The following is a 17,087-nucleotide window of genomic DNA, read 5'->3' as shown; positions in this document are numbered from 1 at the left end:
AAATAAACATAGACACTAAAATCCTCAACGAAATACTTCCTAATCATATTCAATAACAGTCAAACAAATTATACATCATTACCAAGTGGGTTTCATCCCTGGTGTGCAAAGATAGTTCAACATAAGAAAATCAGTCAATGTAATGCACCATAAAACAGATTAAAAGGAAAAAAAATTACATGATTATGTGTAGTTGCAGAAAAAGCATTTGACAAAATACAGCACCATTTCCTGATAAAAACACTGCAAAGGATAGGAATAAATGGAAACTTCCTGAACATGATAAAGCATATATTTGAAAAACCCACAGCTAACATCATATACAATGGTGAAATACTAAAATATTTCCCTCTAAGATCAGGAACAAGACAAGGATGCCACGATCATCCCTCCTATTTAACATTGTGTTAGAAGTACTTGCTCAAGCACTGAAGCAAGAGCCAGATTTAAAAGGGATCCAAATAGGAAAGGAAGAAGTCAAAATTTCACTATTTGCAGATGACATGATCCAATACATAGAAAGCCCTGAGAAATCGACAAAAAAGCTTCTAGAACTTATAAATTACTTAAGTAAAGTCATAGGTTATAAGATCAATGCGCAAAAATCAGTAGCATTTCTATACACCAATAATGAACAATCTGAGGAGGAAATCAAGAAAAAAAAAACCATTTACAATAGTAAATAAAAAAATCAAATATCTAGGAATAAATTTAACTAAAGATGTAAAGACTCATATACAGAAAACTACACAACATTGTTAAAGGAAATCAAATAAGACTTAAATAAGTGGAAGAATATTCCTTGTTCATGGATAGGAGGACTAAATATTATTAAGATGTCTATCCTACCCAAACAGATCTAAAGATTCAATGCAATCCCAATAAAAAGCAACACAGCATTTTAAAATGAACTGGAAAACAAACTATGAAATTTATTTGGAAGGGAAACAGGCCCCAAATAGCCAAAGACATATTGAAAAAGAAAAACAAAATTGGAGGAATCATACTACCTGACTTTGAAACATGCTACAAAGGTATAATGGTCAAAACGGCATGGTATTGGCACAAGGATAGACATACAGACCAATGGAATCAAATTGAGAGTTCTGATATAGACCCTTGCATATAGAGTCATCTGATATTTGACAAGGCCACCAAGCCCACTCATGGGAGAAAATGGCCTTTCAATAAATTGTGCTTGGAGAACTGGATATTCATATGCAAAAAATGAGAGAGGAATACCATCTCATACCTTATAAAAAATTAACTCAAGATGAATCAAAGACCTAAATGTAAGAGCCAAGACCATAAAGACCTTGGAAGAATATGTGGGGAAGCATCTACAGGATTTTGTAATAGGAAATGACTTCACAAACTTCACACCCAAAGCACGAGTAGTGAAAGAAAAAAAATTCATAAACGGGACCTCCTCAAAATTAAAGCCTTTGCACCTCAAAGGAGTTTATCAAGAAACTGAAAAGAGATCCTACCCAATGGGAGAAAATATTTGGTAACCAAATACCTGATAGGAGCGTAATACCCAGCATATATAAAGAAACATTATATCGCAAAATAAGACACTGCCCATTCAAAAAATGGGCAAGAGATTTGAATAGATGCTTCTCCAAAGAAATACAAATGGCTAAAAAACACAGGGAAAGATGCTCAAAATCACTAGCTATTAGGGAAATGCAAATCAAAACAATGAGATACCATCTTACACCCATTAGACTGGTGGCTTTTAAAAAATCAGAGGACTACAAATGTTGGACAGGATGTGGAAGAATGGGAACCCTCATCCACTGCTGGTGGGAATGTAGAAGGTTCCAGCCATTGTGGAAGAGAGTTTGGCGGTTCCTCAAAAAACTGGCTGTAGATTTGCCATATGACCCAGCAATTCTACTGTTGGTTATGTATCCAGAAGAACTGAAAACCAGGACACTATCTGATATATGCCCACCAATGCTCACAGTGGCATTATTCACTATTGCCAAAAGTTGGAATCGACCCAAATGCCAATCAAGAGATGAATGGATAAACAAAATGTGGAATATATATACAATGGAATACTACTCAGCTGTAAGAAGGAATACAGTACTAACACACAGGATAACATGATGAATCTTGAGGACCTTATGTTGAATGAAGCACGCCGGGCACTGAAGGACAAATACTACATGGCCTCTCTGATATGAATTAAGCAATCAAATTGTCTCAGAGAGCTAGAGACTGGAAGATAGGCTTACAGGAAATAGGAGGGTGGGGGAAGGTTGTGAGCCAATGCCCACATGGGCAAAATCTGTGATAAAGTGGAAGTAAGTAGTTGTACAGTGAAGGGATAAGACAGGGTTATAGGGATACTGTTGGGTTGGCTTTGCAGGCTTGAAGGGCGCAAGGGCTGGGAGATGGTTGAGATGGTCCATGGAATTGGGGGGAAGGTTTGGGTGGGAGCAGGTCAACAAGGGAGATTGTCAGGTATGTGGTTGAAACTATAATGTTGAGAAAACTCTTTAAAAAATACAGTAAGGAAGGATTATGGGTTTAAGGTGTTTGATGGGAGGCTTCCAGGGAGTGTGTGAGTGGTCATCTTGTCATAGTGTGTTAAATCAGTGGGGGGAGACCCATACAATGAGTGAGAAGGTGTTGTACCCTATCCCAGGAGGCCTCTGTTCTCAAACAGAGGGGAGGGTATCTCTCAAGAGCATGGGTGACTCTCAATTGGGGAGGACAGACTAGTGTGTCCAGCCCTTAGCATTGTTGCAGGTATCTATGGAACTTGTCCTTCAGGCAGTGAAGCTTAATTGTCACAGTGGGCCATGGGGGTGGGGGGGAGAAGAATAGAGTAAATGGAAGAGGGGATAACTGGTGGGCAATGGATGTGTTCTGCATAATTGTGTGGAGATGGATGCAGGCCATGTTAAATTTCACCAAAAATTTGTAGAGGTGTATGGTCTAAAATGTAAACCATAATGTAAACCATAATGTAAACAAAAATGTATAAAAGTGTACAGTCTAAAATGAAACCATAATGTAAACCATAACGTAACCATGGTTGGCAGCTATGTTTAAATATTTGTATATTAGTTGTAGCAAATGTAACATCCACATAAAAAAAGATAATTGCTGGGGAGGGGGAGTGAGGGGAGGATGTTGGGTATGTGGGAGCCCCCTGTATTCTACATGTGACTTTACTGTGACCTAAAACATTTTTGAAGACATAAAAAAAAAAAGATGAAAGACATTGAGGAAGAAATGGAAGAGATTGCCTTGCCACTGTACATACAGGGCAACATCTATTATAGTGATGAAAGGCAAAACATAAAAAAAGTTTTTAATGATATTTTTCATTTTTAAAACCCCAAATTTTTAAACCTTTATTTTAGTTTTTCTAAATTATTATGTATTTTATTTCTAATCTTTAAACCTATCATTACTATTTCATTTTCCTATTACTTGAGTTTGGCAATATGTTAGGCTTCTTTTTTGAAGAAGTTTTGGATCACAGAGGGGTCCAACTATGGCAGGGGAGGAGCACTGGTGTGGGGTGTCATTGATGAAGGATGCATGGGTGGGAGGAAGTTTTCCAGGGCATTCATATAGGGTATAGAGATAAGTTCGGATATTCGTTGGGTATTGACACAGTGGGTAGGGATTCACATGACAACTAAGGGAGTGCTTAGCTCCACCCTGGGGAGCTCTGCCACATTCCCCAATGGAACAGCAACAATACCCCCAAGTGCAGGGACAATGACCAGTGAAGGATGGTCCAATGACTATGCTTATGATCCTGTGTGCTTAAAATTTCAACTAGGCCTAGAGCTGTAGGGTGCCTAAGAGTTATGTCCTGAGAGCCTCCACGTTCCTCAATTATGGCTGCTCTCTAATCCAAACTCAGCATGTAACTGTATTATCTTCCCCCAACCTGGGACATGATTCCCAGGGATGAGGCTTCCTGGTGCCAAGGAGTTTCAACCGAGCACCAGCTGTTGATGCAACTAGAAAAAGATCTTGAATAAAAGGCAAAAGGGTAAAGACAAATGAATTTATGTGGCTAAGAGACTTCAAAATGAGTTGGGAGGTCATCAGAGGGGTCATGCTTATGCACATCTCAGCAGGATCCCAGGGACAGCCAAAGTAGATACAACCCTGTGTAGTGGTTCTCCTGAGGGCTACAGAGACTCCCAGGTCCTATAGGCATGGCAGAGAGCTCTGGAGTTCAGTACCTTGTCAGTGGACCCTACTTTGGAATTTGTGTTCCTGAGTGTGATGGAGGTGGACTCACATGTGACTTCTCTACACATGCCTCTTCTGTCAATTTTACTGAACCTGTGGTTGGTGCTGGCATTGGTGTATGCCAAGGAGACTTGACTCTCTGGACTGTCAATGTGCCAGCTGGGTCCTGAGCCTCAGCAGATTTGCAACACATACTCTCCAGTTTTGGACTTACCCAGGTCAGCTAACAAGGAGGTAAGAATTGTCAACCACAACACCAAGGAACTGAGAGAGTCTTCAACTGCCAGCAAGAGAATCCCATCCATCAGTCAAGTGTGATCTAAGCCCCCTATCAATTTAGAGGTGGAGTGGGCATCACCATCCCAGAGTCCTCAGGATGGAGGAATAAAATATAGATTACAGTAGACTTCTGGATTCTACTATAAAATTATTGTGACTCTAGCAAGGGAAGACATTGATGTGGAGACAGTGGCCACAGGAGTTGCTGAAGGCAGGGAGAGCAAAAAAGAGGTGTGATATGGGTATTTTTTGGACTTGGAGTTGTCCTGAATAATATTGCAAGGATAGATATATCATGGCATTATATATTCTGCCGTAACCTACAGAATGGAGTGGGAGAGATTGTAAACTACGATGTAGACTATAATCCATGCTGTGTGGAAATGTTCCAAAATGTGTTATCAATTGGAATGTATGTACCATAGTAATGAAAGAAGTTGTTAACATGGGAGGAGTGGGGGATTTTGGGAATGGGGTATATGGGAACCTCTTATATATATATGTATTTTTTATCCCCCGCCTTGCACCTTTTTTTGCTGTCTGTTCTCTGAATCCATTCACTGTGTGTTCTTCTGTGTCTGTATTTTTATTTATTCCCTCCCCTTGTGGCTTGTTTTCTGTCTGTACCCATTCACTGCGTACTCTTCTGTGTTTTTGCTTGTCTCCCTTTTTGTTGCATCACCTTGCTGAGTCAGCTCTCTGCCGCACTTGTGGGCTGACGGCACTCCCCAGTGCTTGCAGGCTGGTTGCTCTCTGTGGTGCCCAAGCCAGCAGCTTCCACAGTGTGCCAGCGAGCCTGCCTTCACAAGGAGGCCCCAGGACATGAACCCAGGACCTCCCATATGGTAGACAGGAGTCTAGCTGATTGAGCCACAGCCACTTCCTATATTTTTTAATGTAACATTTTGTGTTATCTAAGTATCTTAAAAAAAAGATAATAAGTAAAAAAATAAAAGTAAACAGACCTGTAAAACAAAAACAAAAACAAAAACATATGGGATGCAGCAAACGCATAGCTGAGAGGAAAAATTATAGCCCTATATACCTACAACAATTAAGAAGAAAGAGCTAAGCTCAAGGACCTAACTGCATACCTGCAGAAACTCAAAAAAAGAAAAGCAAACAAATCCTAAAGCGAGCAGTAGGAAAGAAATAACAAATATTAAAGTAGAAATAATTGAAATTGAGAATTAAAAAACAATGGAGAGAAATACAAAGCCAAAGGTAGCTTCTTTGAGAAGAGCAATAAAATTGACAACCCTTAGCTAAACTGACAAAAAAAGTGGAGATGCAAATAAATAAAACCAGAAATAAAAAGGATTATAAGAGAATACTATGAAAAACTGCATTCAATCCAATTACTCAACTTAGATGAAATGGACAAATTTCTATAAATACACAAACATCCTCCACTGACTGTAGAAGAAATAGAAGACCTCAGAACACCAATTAAAAGTAAAGAGATTGAATAAGTCATCAATAACCTCACATCAAAGAAAAGCCCAGTGCCAGATAGCTTCACAGGTGAATTCTACCCATCATTCCAAGAAGAATTAATACCAACTGCTGCTCAAGTGCTTCCAAAAACTGAAAAGGAGGCAACATTAACAAACTCATTCTAAGAAGCTATCATGACCCTATACCAGGAAGAGATACTACAAGAGAAGAAAATTAAAAACCAAGTTCTCTAATGAATATAGATGCAAAAGTCCTCAAAAAAGTACTTGCAACTCAAACACAAAAGCACAGTAAGAGAATTATACACCACGAATAAGTAGAGTTTATCTCAGGTATGCAAGGGTGATTTGAAACAAGAAAATCAGTTAATGAAATACACCACATTAACAAATAGAAGGGGAAAACAACATGATCATCTCAACTGATTCAGAAAAGACAAATGACAAAATCCAGCATACTTTCTTGATAAAAACACTTTGAAAAATAAGAATAGAGGGAAACTTCCTCAACTTGATGAAGGGCATATATGAAAAGACCATAGCTAACACCATACTCAATAGTTAAAGAATGAATACTTTCCCTCTAAGATCTGGAACAAGTCAGGTATGCCCACTGACACCACTGTTAATCAACATTGTACTGAAACATCTTGGTAGAGCAGTTAGGCAATCAAAAAACTAAAAAGCATCCAAATTGGAAAGGAAGAAGTAAAACTTTCAATATTTGCAGATGACATGATGATGATGATGATATATATATATATATATATATATATATATATATATATATATATATATACAAAGTCCTGATTAATCTACAAGAAAGTTATAAGAGCTACTAAAAATTTTCAGCAAAGTGGCAGAATACAAGATCAACATGCAAAAAGTAATAATGTTTCTATATGCTATTTACAACAATCTGAGGAGGAAATCAAGAAAATATTCCAGTTGCATTAGAGTCTAAAAGAATGAATTATCTAGGAATAAGTTTAACCAAGAATTTAAAAGAACTGTACACAAAAATACAAAACATTACTGTCCAAAATGAATGGAAGGACATTCTGTATTCATGAATTGGAAGACTAAATATCATTAACATGTCAATTATACTCAAAATGATTTACAGATTCAATGCAGTTCCAATCAAAATTCCAACAGTCTACTTTGCAGAAATGGAAAAGTCAATTATGAAATTATTTTGTAAGAGCAAGGGCTCCAAAGGCAAAATATGTTGAAAAAGAAGAATGAAGTTGGAGGACCCATACTTCCCGACTTTAAGGTATATTACAAAGTTACAATGGTCATAGCAGCATGGCAATGGCATAAAGATAGATATATTGACAAATGGAATCGAACTGAGAGTTCAGAAATAAGGCTCTCACATCTACAGCCAACTGATATTTGACAAGGTTGCCAAGTCCTTTCATCTGGGACAGAATAGTCTCTTTATAAAATGATGTTAGGAGAACTGGAGATCCATATAGAAAAGAACAAAAAAGGCCCCTTATCTTACACCCTATACAAGAATTATTTCAAAATGGATCAAAGACCTAAGTATAAGAGCTAAGACAATAAAATTCCTGGAAGAAAAGGTAAGGAAGAATCTTCAAAATCTTGTGGTAGGCAATGGTTTTGTAAACTTAACACCCAAAGTCCGAGCAATGAAAAAAAATAGATAAATTGGACCTCTTCAGAATTAAAACTTTCATACTTCAAAGGACTTTGTCAAGAAAGTAAAATTGCAGTCAACCCAAAGGGAGAAAATACTTGAAACCACATATCCAATAAGGGTTTAATAGCTAGAACACGACAAAGAAATCCCACAAATCAACAAGAAAAAGACAACCCAATTATAAAATGGGCAAAAGACTTAAGTAGACATTTCTCCAAAGAGGAAATAAAAGTAGTTTAAAAACACATGAAGAAGGAAGCGGATGTGGCTCAAACAATTGGGTTCCTGTCTACCATATGGGAGGTCCTGGGTTCAGCTCCCAAGGTCTCCTGGTGAAGGCAAGCTGGCTTGTGTGGTGAGACGGCCCGCATAGTGAGCTGGTGCTACAAGATAACACAACAGAAAAGAGACACAAAGAAAAGACAGTCAGACACACAACAAACCAAGGAACTGAGGTGGCTCAAGCGATTGAGTGCCTCTCTCCCACATTGGAAGGTCCTGGGATTGGTTCCCAGTGCCTCCTAAAAAAAAATAGAAGACTACAAATGTTAGAGAAGATGTGGAAAAAGAGGAACACTCATTCACTGCTGGTGGGAATGTAAAATTTGTACAGCCACTGTGGAAAACATTTTGGTAATTCCTCAGGAACCCAAGTGTAGAATTGCCATATGATTTGTCAGTCCCACTACTAGTATATAACCAGAAGAACTAAAGCAGGGATGTGAACAGACATTGCACACCTATGTTCATAGCAGCCTTATTCACCGTTTTCAAAAGAGGGAAGAAACCCAAGTGCCCATCAACTGATGAATGGATTAACAAAACATAGTATATACATATGATGGAATAGTATTCAGCTCTAAAAAGGAGTGAAGTCCTGATGCATGTGACAGTATGAATGATCCTTGAGGACAATATGTTGAGTGAAATAAGCCGGACACAAAAGGGCAAATATTGTATTATCTCACTAATATGAACTAATTAAAATAAGCATACTCATTGAGTTAGAATCTAGAAAATAGGTTACAAGGAGAGAGAATGGGGGTAGAGAATGGATAGCTGATGACTGGTTGTTGGTATAAGTATAAGAATGTCCTTTCAGGAACTATTAACAAAAGTATGTCACTATAACAAAGTATTAATAATAGGGTGGTATGGGAGGTCCGCAGTTCAAACCCCGGGCCTCCTTGACCCGTGTGGAGCTGGCCCATGCGCAGTGCTGATGAGCTCAAGGAGTGCCCTGCCATGCAGGGGTGTCCCCGCATAGGGGAGCCCCACACGCAAGGAGTGCACCCCTTAAGGAGAGCCGCCCAGTGCGAAAGAAAGTGCAGCCTGCCCAGGAATGGTGCTGCACACACAGAGAGCTGACACAACAAGATGATGCAACAAAAAGAAACACAGATTCTCATGCTGCTGACAACAACAGAAGCAGACAAAGAAGAACACGCAGCAAATAGACACAGAGAACAGACAACCGGGGTGGGGGGGAGGGGAAAGAAATAAATCTTAAAAAAAAAAAATAGGGTGGTATATGGGCAAATATGCCTAAAGCAAAGCATGGACTATAGTTAACAATAATATTTTATTATTTTTGCATAATTGTAACAAAGGTTACACCAATTCTAATTGTCATCAATGGGAGAATAAAGGGATGTTGTATTTTTATTCTTATAAAAATGTTACATGTTACAGAAATATCCACATTTTCTTCTCAGTTACATCATTTTACTCTGATGTTCCTGTGAAAGTGCATGTAGTCAGCTGCTAGTCAAAGGTTCATCTTCAGCAGCAATACAAAAAACCTTACATGAGAAGCAAGGAAAGTATATAAATTTTATTCTACCTGTCATTTAACATAACCCAGTTAAGAATGTAAATGTGGGACAAGGCCAGGTGTCTTGACTGACAGGGCCTTTTTGGGCATCTTGAACTTTATATAGCTACACAATTCTATGAGATAAAAATATGTCCTTATTATCATAAGTCTGTTTTCTGGATAGATAGAGGCTGTTCCTTGTCACAAGGCTACTGCCTTTGCAGTACCTAAAAATCTATTAAACTTCTCAACCTGGGAACGCCCTACTGCTACCAAAAGTAATATGGCCAAGAACTCTGGAATATATAAATAAGCCTTGCCTAATAAAAGAAAATATGCTAATTAATCAAGGCCTCAATTCTTGCTTATGTTTATGAACCTTATTTCTAAAATAATTAAACTAAGCCTAATTATACTTATTGCCTAAGAGTCACCCACTGAAAACCTCTTCATTACTCATGTGACCTCTTAGTCAAACTCTGCAAATAAACTCACTCCATCCCATCTATGTGGGACATGACTCCCAGGGATGAGCCTCCCTGGCACTGAGGGATTATTACCAAGCATTAATCAGAAATGTATTATGACAAGACCTTGATCAAAAGGAGAAATATTAAATAAAATACAGTTTCTATGGCTAAGAACTTTCAAATAGAGTCAGGATGTCATTCAGCAGATTACTCTTATGCTGGTCTCAGCGAGATTTCACAAAAGCCCAATGCATGTAAAGCCACAAACAGAAGGGCTCTGGAGGGGGGTGAAAGTGGCTCAAGCTGTTGGGCACCTGCCTCACACACAGGAGGTCATGGGGTCTGTTGCCAGTTCCTTCTAATAAAAGATGAGCAGACACAACAAGCAGAGACAACAAGTATACCTAATGAGCAGAGACAATGAGCAGGCACAACGAGCAGGGAACAGATATGGTTCAAGCAGTTGGGCACCTGCCTTGCACATGGGAGGTCCCAGGTTTGGTTCCTAGTGTCTCCTAAAGAAGGTGAGCAGACACAATGAGCAGACAACCAGTGGACACAGTGAGCCAACAGTGAGTGGAAACAATGGGCAGACAGACCAGGAATCCAGCTCGGGGGCAGGGGGGAGAAATAAAAAGGGCTCTGGAGGACACTAGGGACATCTGGATAGCATAGGCAAGCCATATGGCTAGATGAAATGAACACACCTTCAGTGGGCTCTATCTGGTAATCTATAAGAAGCTATTTCCCTAATATAACATACTTATATTCACTTAGAGAGTTCCTAATCAGGATTCTTCTACTTCTTTTATTTGAACCTGTAATTTTCAATTTACTTGCTAAATTCATTTCTCAGAGACTTAAAGCTTATGGATTGTTCCTTTGCTGGTTGTCCCCTGACACCCTGCAGGAACATGGTCAACTCTCACTCTGTTGTTCTTCTGGCCTCCCATGGGCAAATAACAAAATGATGATGAGGTTCAGCTCCATCCTAAAGAAAGGAATATCTTCAACTGCAAGCAAAACAATTCTGTTCCTCTGTCCCATAATATCTATGTCCCTCAGCCTGAAACAGCCAATATGGCTATTGTCCTAAATCCCTTAAGGTTGAAGAATGAACAAAAATAATGAGGGGGGGGGATTGTAATTTATGACTACAGCAATTTATTGTTATTGTTATTATCATGTGTTAGTTGAGTAATTTGTAACATTTGTATTTAAAAAAGAGACAAAGAGACATGATATATGGAAACGATTCTTAAAAGATTCAGTGAAAAAGTAAAGTATATATGTTAAATAACTATAAATTTTGGTAATAGGTATAAAGGAGTTCTTTGTACTATTCTTGTAACTTCTCTCTAAATTTGAAGTTATCTCAAAATAAAAGATTTTAAAAATAAAAAATAAAAAAATTTGTATCTCAAAGAACCCTATCAAGAACATGAAAAGAAAACCTATGGATTGGAAGAAAATACTTGAGAACCATATTAAAATGTTATTAGGGTTTAATACCCAGAATATATAAAGAACTGCTATAACACATCAAGAAGACAAATAACCGAATTGGAAAATAGTTAAAAGACTTGAATAGACATTTATCCAAAGAAGAGATACAAATGGACAATAAGCACATGGAAAGGCAACATCACCGGTCATCAAGGAAATGCGTATCAAAACCACAATTCAATACCACTTCACAGCCAGTAGGAGAGCAAGTATTTTAAAAACCCATAAAATAGTAAGCACTGGTGAGGATTAAATAAAACACACACTGCTGGTGACATTCTAAAATGGTTCCGGCACTGTGGAAATCAAATTGACAGTTCTTCAGAAAGTTGAAAACAGAATTACTCTATCACCTAGAAATCCTACTTCTTGCTTTATAACTGAAGAGTGAAAGCAAGGACATGAATAGATATTTGTACATCAATGTTTACTTCAGCATTACTCATATTAGTCACAATGTGAAAGGGGACAATTCAACAAGAAGATGTAACAATTTCAAATATAAATGCACCTAACAGCAGAAATTCAAAATATATGAAGCAAATACTGACAGATTTGAAGGGAGAAATGGATGGTTACACATTTATAGTAAGAGAATTTAATCCACTACTTTTGAAAATGAATACAACATTTGATCAGAATATCAATAAGGAAATACAAAACTTGAATGAGATTCTAAACCAACTAGACCTAACAGACATATATAGAACACTTTATCTGACAAAAATAAAATACACATTCTTTTTGAGTGCACATGGATCATTCCCAAGGCTATGTCATATGTTAGGTCACGAAACAAGTCTCAGTAAATTAAAAAATATTGAAATCATAATGTGTATACTCTGACCACAATGGAATGAAGCTAAAAATCAATAACAGAAGGAAAAATGGAAAATTCACAAATGTGTGGAAAACAACATTCTTAATCAATGTGTTACAGAGGAAACATTTTAACCTCCAGCCATTTCTCCACAGAATGAAAATGAAAATACAACATAACAAAACTTATGGGATGCAGTGAAGACAGTGCTGAGAGTGAAATTTATAGCTATCAATGCTATAGAGGAAATATTTCAAATATAAAACATAACCTCAATACTGGAAGAACTAGAAAAGAAAGAGCAAACTATACCTGAGGCAAACAAAGGAAAGACATATAAAGATTAGAGTGGAGATAAATGAAATAGAAAACAAAAAGAAACAAGAGAAAGAATGGACAAAACCAAAAGTTAATTCTTTGAACAGAAAATAAAATTGACAATACTTTAGCTAGACTGACCAAGGGAAAAATATAGGGGATAAAATAATGAAAATCAGAAATGATAGAGGAGGCATTACTACTGACTGAGCTGAAATAGATAGGACATACTATGAAAAACAGTACATCAATAAATTAGATAACCTAGATGAAATGGACAAATTCTTGGAAGCACACAAACTTCCTACATTGACTCAAGAAGAAACAGAAGTTATCAGCAAAACAATTATTAGAGGTACAGACAGGCCAGAGAAAAGGCAGGCGGCCATGTCAGATCCATCATGCCCCAATGGAGAAGCCATGTTTCAGCCAGAACAAAAATCAACTAAAAATGGAGCAAAGACCTTAATATAACAGCTAAAATTATAAAACTACTCAAAGAAAATGTAGGGAAGCATCTTCAAGACTTTGTGCTAGGCAGTGGTTTCTTAGGCTTTATATGCAAAGGACGCAACAAAAGAAAAAAAATATAAATGGGGCCTCATCAAATTAAGAAAACATTTGATCCTCAAGGGACAGTATCACAAAAGTAAAACAACAACATATGAGAAAAAATATTTGGAAACAGTAAATCTGATAAAGGATTAATATCCTGATTATATAAAGAAATCTTTCATATTGACAACAAAAAGACAAAGAACCTAATTTACAAATGGGCAAAAGACTTGAATAGATAACTTTCCAAAGAAGATATACAAGCAGCTAGAAAGCATATGAGAAGATGTTCAACATCATTAGCCATCAGAGAAATGCAAATCAAAATCACAGTCAGATACCATTTCACACCTTTCAGAATGGCTGCTATTAAAAAAGCAAAAAATTAGTGTTGGAAAGGATGCAGAGAAATCGAAACATTCATTCACTGCTGGTGGTAATGTAAAATGGTGGAGCTGCTGTGGAAGACAATTTGGCAATTCCTTAGACAACTAAGTATAGAAATACCATGTGGTTCAACAATTCCCTTACTAGGTATTTACCCAAAAGAATTCAAACAGGTATTAGTACACTAATGTTCATAGCAGCATTATTCACAAATGCCAAAAGATGGAGGAAACCCAAGTTTCCATGAACTGATGAATGGATAAATAAAATGTGGTTATATACATACAATGGAATATTATTCAGCTGAAAGAATGAAACAGGCATGCCTTGATACATATGACAACATGGATGAACCTTACAGACATAGTGTTGAGTGAAATATGCCAGATATGAAAGGACTAACATGGTATGATCTCACTGATTTGAAATAATTAGAATACGCAAACTCATCTAGTCAGAATCTGGAATACAGGTTACCAGTGGATGGGGTAGGGATAGGGAACGGGAAGTTGAAGTTTAAAATGTACAGGATTCCTGTTTGGAATGATGGAAATGTTTTGGAAATGGATGATGGTGATGGTAGTACAACATTGTGAATGCAATTAACAGAACTGAAATATATATCTGAATATGAACAAAAGGGGAAATGTCAGATTTTTTATTTGTAACAGAATAAAAGGTAACAAGAAAATTCATGGGCCTACACTACAGTAAATCCTAAATTAAACCATGGACTTTAACAGTACAATTATAAAAATATGCTGTCATCAATTATAACAAATGTTCCACACGAATGCAAGTTGCTCTTGGTGTGATATTTTATGTATGATTTGTATATAAACCCACAGCAATTCTAGTATAGAAAAAATACTAACCAGTAATAAAAATGAACAAACTTATGATACATTCAACAATATGAATGAATATTTTGCTGATTGAAGAAAGCCAGACACATAGAAACAGTATATACTGTATGGTTCCATTTATTTATTTATTTATTTATTTTTAAGAGAAGTAAGCCTTTATTTCCTTGTTTCACAAATAAAGCTAGTTGTGTTGACTGCTTTTTGGTGACTAGTCAAAGAGACCGAATCCCATATCCTCATCAGACTTCTCCGACTCTTCCTTTGCTTCAACCTTGGCTGGAGCTGCAGCGGCAGCAGGAGCAGCAGTGGTGGCAGCAGCCACAGGGGCAGCAGCCACAAATGCAGATGGATCAGCCAAGAAGGCCTTGACCTTTTCGGCAAGTGGGAAGGTATGATCAGTCTCCACAGACAAAGCCAGAACCCGCTTGTACCCATTGATGATAGAATGGGGTACTGATGCAACAGCTGGGTAACCAATATGCAGACATACGCTGGCAACATTGCGAACACCCTCTAGGAAGCGAGAGTGCAGAGTTTCCTCGGTGATGTCAAGGACTTCAGGGTTGTAGATGCTGCCATTGTCAAACACCTGCTGGATGATCAGCCCAAAGGAGAAGGGGGAGATGTTCAGCATGTTCAGCAGTGTGGCTTCGCTGGCTCCCACTTTGTCTCCAGTCTTAATCAGCTGCACGTCACTCAGGATTTCAATGGTGCCCCTAGAAATCTTAGTGGTGATGCCTAAAGCCTGGAAGAAGGAGGTCTTCTCGGGCCCCAGACCAGTATTCTGGGCGGGCACAGTGACTTCGCATGGGGCAATGGCACCAGCGCGGGTGGCAGCTGGCACCTTGTTGGCCAGTAGCATGTCCCTGATCTCAGTGAGGTCCTCCTTGGTGAACACAAAGCCCACATTCTCCCAGATATGAGGCAACAGTTTCTCCAGGGCTGAGTTGTTTTCCAGATGCCCTTGGATGGCCTTGGGCATCCTGGTGTTCTTGCCCATCAGCACCACAGCCTTCCCACGGAGGGACATGCGGATCTGCTGCATCTGCTTGGAGCCCACATTGTCTGCTTCGACAATGAAGCATTTTGGATAATCATCCAAGAGTTGGATGATCTTAAGGAAGTATTTGGACTTCCAGGTCGCCCTGTCTTCCCTGGGCATCACGGCGGTGCGTCAGGGATTGCCACGCAGGATTTAAAGACGATGTCACTCTCACGAGGACGCCTTGTGAGAGAAGGCTGGTTCCATTTATAAGAACTCTTAAAACAGAAAGGGGGCGGGGGGGCGGAGAAGGGAAAAAGGGAAGAAAGAAGGAAAGAAGGGAGGGAAGAAGAAAGGAAGGAAGGAAGGTGGGAGGGAGGAAGGGAAGGAGGGACGGAAGGAAGAATGAAAGAAGAAAAGGAAACTGACAAATATGAATTTTTCATGTGGGATCACTTGGAAAGTTGCTAAAGAAATTTTTATTGGTTCGTAAATTAAAACTTCAAGTAAAATTATTTTTTTATGTACAATTTATTTTTTGTTTATTATGTATTTCTGCATACAGGAAAACAACTCAAAATCCAAATTTGTGTTTCCAGAGCCTTCCTTTAATAAATTATAAGACTTCAATTTACATCTATTTCTATTCTCTGGACTAAGTGTTACAGACAATATTTCCGTCCAAACTTCAGTCACTTACATTAGACAAATATTTTATTCTATTGGAAATATATCTCCTTCTTCACTATGACTCTGGTCATAAATAAAATAGACTACCACTATTTCAAAATGATTATTCCTAATTAAAGCTCTATACTTTTTTCAAGGTTAGTTTTAGGCCTTATTCATAAGAAAATTAGAGATCTTATTCTGTCTCCCTCCCTTTCCATTCAACCTGATTTGCTCAAGCTTTAACAGGTAGATCCATAGGAAGATTTTCCATCTCTTTCATTAAGGCCTTTCAAAGTTGAGTAAATGTTCTATCAAACTATCTTTCAATGATCTATCTGCCTATCATGTAATATTTTACTGTCTATCATTTATTCATTTATTATCTCTCCATCGATGATCTATATATCTATCTTGCTCAAAACTATTTGATTCTGACCAGGAAACATAAGTTCTGGAACCAAATACATAGTTGTTATTTACTTGCTTATCTTCTTATATGTCATAAACTCTACTCCAATATATCATGACCTCTTTCTAGGTCCAGAAATCTATGACTTTCTTTTGAGGGTGATTTTATTTATATTATTATAAATGACACAATCTTCTATAATGAACATTCTTTAGTCAAAATAAATTATGTTTATTGACTGATTTTGAAATCCAATGTATATGATCTTGCTTGAATTAGCAAAAATTACTGGATGGTTCTCCTCCAAGCAGAGATTCAGTCTGCAACAGGGTTCGCTATGCTATATAGGCCCATGTTTCATACTTTAGCTTTTCTTCTAGAGACATATACAATCCTAAACTTTCCCTTTCAACCACAATCATACCCCTATATTGTCACTGCTAATTACCTTCACTCTAATGTGCCACCATCAATCAACCTTATTACAAATTCTGCAGAAATTAAGCCACTGTTCCCCATGCTTTGTCTTCATTCTATCTACAGGTGATTTGTCTTCTAGCTATTAACTCTATGACTTTGGTCATTATATTTAATTCATATTAGTGTCAGAACAAGTGTATGTTAATATTACAAGATGTTAATAAT

At 37.7% G+C, this 17,087-nt stretch overlaps 1 pseudogene; it reads right to left on the bottom strand.

Annotated features, from left to right (window-relative positions):
* Window positions 1–14,495: 14,495 nt before the first annotated feature.
* On the bottom strand, window positions 14,496–15,600 carry LOC101413177 (large ribosomal subunit protein uL10 pseudogene; annotated as a pseudogene).
* Window positions 15,601–17,087: the final 1,487 nt, after the last annotated feature.

Source organism: Dasypus novemcinctus, chromosome 3 (genome assembly GCF_030445035.2).
Source record: "Dasypus novemcinctus isolate mDasNov1 chromosome 3, mDasNov1.1.hap2, whole genome shotgun sequence".
NCBI classification, from domain to species: Eukaryota; Metazoa; Chordata; class Mammalia; order Cingulata; family Dasypodidae; genus Dasypus; species Dasypus novemcinctus.
The sequence above is the reverse complement of the archived record's forward strand: the minus strand, read 5'-3'. Positions and strand labels throughout refer to the sequence as shown.